At 52.8% G+C, this 3,383-nt stretch overlaps 1 long non-coding RNA gene across 1 annotated transcript; it reads left to right on the top strand.

Annotated features, from left to right (window-relative positions):
* The first annotated feature begins 18 nt into the window (after positions 1 to 18).
* LOC115271257 lies at positions 19 to 3,377 on the top strand. The gene is made up of 5 exons (XR_003899864.1): positions 19 to 269; positions 569 to 927; positions 1,296 to 1,433; positions 1,729 to 2,564; positions 2,873 to 3,377. It is a non-coding gene; the product is annotated as an uncharacterized LOC115271257 (long non-coding RNA).
* The last annotated feature ends 6 nt before the right edge of the window (positions 3,378 to 3,383 follow it).

The following is a 3,383-nucleotide window of genomic DNA, read 5'->3' as shown; positions in this document are numbered from 1 at the left end:
GTGTTAACTCGGTCTCTGTTCATTGAGCGGGGCCGATGTAGATGGGACTGGAGAGGGTGGCAGGGCTGAGGGCAAGATTTCCAGCACCAATAGAGCTCTGTGTAATGATGGTTCTTGCTTGGCTTTATTAGTTGGCAGAGGAATCGTCCAGGAGCCCTAGCCGCACAAGAATATGGCGGAAGTGGACCTGAGCAGCCTGGACATCCTTCTAAGGAGACATGAATAGTCCTCATGTTTCTGCCTTCTGCATCGCTGGCTATGAGTAAGAGGTCAGTGCTTTGAATTCCTCGTCTGTACTCGCTGTAGTTTTCTTCACAGGCCGTGTGCTTCCTCCTAAGTTACGAGGCTCTGGGATTAAGGCTGGGGAAGGGACAAGAGTCTCCTGAGCAAAGTGAGTATTAAGGGTGCCGTTACAATGGGTGCCTTCTAGTTGCAGTTGTAATGTAGTAATGGGAGATGGGTTGAGGGTGGAGCCGTGGGATATGGGAGATGTGAAATGAAGGAGACTACGCGACATTGCAGACAAAGATGCTAATTTTTTTGGTTTCCCCCCTCCCGCTGGGTTTAGTACCAAGGGAAATGAAGTCACGCGTCAGAGTCTACCGCCCTCATGCGATGGAAAGCGAGCGAGAGCGTCGAGACTCTGAGCATTGTTGATGCCACGCAAAAGCCTTCCATCTGGGAGCCGAGGAGACGCTGCTGTCAGTGAGATAAGTGTTTGGTTTCATGAGAGCTCTGCTCACGCCCAACCTGAGTCCAGGTAGGGAAGCCCCGTACGGTAGGGCTGGGTTTGTATGTAAAGGTTCCTGACTAGCTGTGGTCACGTGGGAGAAAAGGTCCCTATTTTGAGAGGTTGCTCATTTCTCTGGTCAGGAACGGTGTCTCCTCCGCAGCAGAAGGTTGCATCCAGGAGGATGACTCCAGGTGGTGAGTGCTTGCTTTCCTCCGATGTTTTCCTTTCTCTCTCTCTCTCTCTTCTCTAGTACGTTGGCCAACACACACCCTCTAGCTCTCTCTGTGTGTCCTTGCCTTTCCTCGTGTTGTCTCCCTTCGTAAGACACGGGCAGGCGTGCTACGTGTGCATCCCCACAGGCTTTGTCTCGGGAGCCATGGAGAAGTAGGAGGGGACGAAAATCATGCATGAGAGTGGAGCGGTGACTGTCGGTGTTAACTCGGTCTCTGTTCATCGAGTGGGGCTGATGTAGATGGGACTGGAGAGGGAGGCAGGGATGAGGGCAAGACTCGACGCACCAATAGAGTTCTGTGTAGTGATAGTTCTTGCTTGGCTTTATTAGTTTGCAGAGGAATCGTCCAGGAGCCCTAGCCGGACAAGAATATGGCGGAAGTGGACCTGAGCAGCCTGGACATCCTTCTAAGGAGACATGAATAGTCCTCATGTTTCTGCCTTCTGCATCGCTGGCTGTGAGGAAGAGGTCAGTGCTTTGAATTCCTCATCTGTAGTCGCTGTAGTTTTCTTCACAGGCCGTGTGCTTCCTCGTTGGGTATGAGGCTCTGGAATTAAGGCTGGGCAAGGGACAAGAGTCTCCTGAGGAAAGTGAGTATTTTGGGTGCCGTTACAATGGGTGCCTTCTAGTTGCAGTTGTAACTTAGTAATGGGAGATGGGTTGAGGGTGGAGCCGTGGGATATGGGAGATGTGAAATGAAGAGACTACGCGACATTGCAGACGGAGATGCTAATTTTTTTGTTTTTTTCCCCCCCTCTGTTAGGTTTAGTACCAAGGAAAACAAAGTCACGCGTCAGAGTCTACTGCCCTCATACGATGGAAAGCGAGCGAGAGCGTCTAGACTCTGAGCATTGCTGATGCCACGCAAAAGCCGTCCATCTGGGAGCCGAGGGGACGCCGCTGTCAGGGAGATAAGTGTCTGGTTTGGTGAGGGCTCTGCTCACGCCCAACCTGAGTCCAGGTTGGGAAGCCCACTAAGTTAGGGCTGGGTTTGTATGAAAAGGTTCCTGACTAGCTGTCGTTACGAGGGGGAAAGGTCCCTATTTTCAGAGGTTGCTCATTTCTCTGGTCAGGAACGGTGTCTCCTCCGCAGCAGAAGGTTGGATTCAGGAGGATGACTCCAGGTGGTCAGTTGCTTGCTTTCCTCCCATTTTCCTCTCTCTCTCTCTCCTCTTGTGTGTTGGCCAACTTTCTCACTCTTTCCTCTCCTGTTCTCGTGCCGTCTCTCTTCGTAGGACACGGGCATGCGTGCTAGGTGTGCATCCCTGCAGGCCAGGTCTTGGGAGCCATGGAGAAGTAGGAGGGGACGAAAACCATGCAGGGCTGTGACTGTCGGTGTTAACTCGGTCTCTGTTCATCGAGTGGGGCTGACTTAGATCGGATTGGAGAGGCAGGCCAGGATGAGGGCAAGATTTGAAGCAACAAATAGAGCTTTAAGTAGTGATGGCTCATGCTTGGCTTTTGCAGCTTGGCTTCCAGAGGAATTTTCCAAGAGCCCTAGCCTGAGGAGAAAGTGGCACTAGTGGACATTAGCAGACGGGACATCCTTGTCAGCAGACATGAACAGTCCTCCGCTTTCTGACTCCCGCATAACTGGCTGTGAGTAAGCGGTCAGTGCTTTGAATTGCTCATCTGTGTTCGCTGTAGTATTCTTCACAGGCCGTGTGCTTTCTCATTCGGAACGGGGCTCTGTGAGATTACGGCCGGGGAGGGGCCAGAGTCTGCTGTGCAGAGTGACTGTCGGGTGCCGTTGCAAGGGGTGCTTTTTGGTTGTAATGATAAAGGTGTAATGGGAAGATGTTTGAGGGAGGAGCCCCGCCGTGAGGGAGAGGCAAAAGGAAGAGCCTATGAGACATTGCCAACTGAGATGGTAACGGATTTGTTTTTTCCCCTTGTGCTGGGTTTAGGACCGAGGGAAAAGAAGTCACGCGTCAGAGTCTCAAGCCCTCATGCGATGGAAAGCGAGCCAGAGCGACGAGACCGCGAACATTGTTGATGCCAGGCAAGGGTCGTCTATCTGGGATGCGAGCACACGCCACTCTCAGTGAGATAAGTGTCTGGTTTGGTGATTGCTGTGCTCACGGCCCACCTTGCTCCTGCTAGGGACGCCACGTTAGCTGGGGCTGGGTTTGTAAGAAATGGTTCCTGACCAGCTGTGCTTACGAGAGAGACAAGGTCCCCATTTTCAGGGTCTGCTCATTTCTCTGGCCAGGAGCGGTGTCTCCTGCGCAGCGGAAGGGTGCATCTAGGAGGATGACTCCAGGTGGTAAGTTGCTTGCCTCCCTCCCATGTCTGTCTCTCTCCCTTCTCTAGTGTGTTGGCCAACTTTCTCACTGTCTCGCCTCTCCTCTCCTCTCCTCTCCTCGTGCCGTCTCCCTTCGTAGGACACGGGCAGGCGTGCTAGGTGTGCATCCCCAG

This window comes from Terrapene carolina, unplaced genomic scaffold, assembly GCF_002925995.2.
Source record: "Terrapene carolina triunguis isolate 2854851 unplaced genomic scaffold, T_m_triunguis-2.0 Scaffold208, whole genome shotgun sequence".
Classification (NCBI taxonomy): Eukaryota; Metazoa; Chordata; order Testudines; family Emydidae; genus Terrapene; species Terrapene triunguis.
This window is presented reverse-complemented; position numbering and strand designations above follow the sequence as displayed.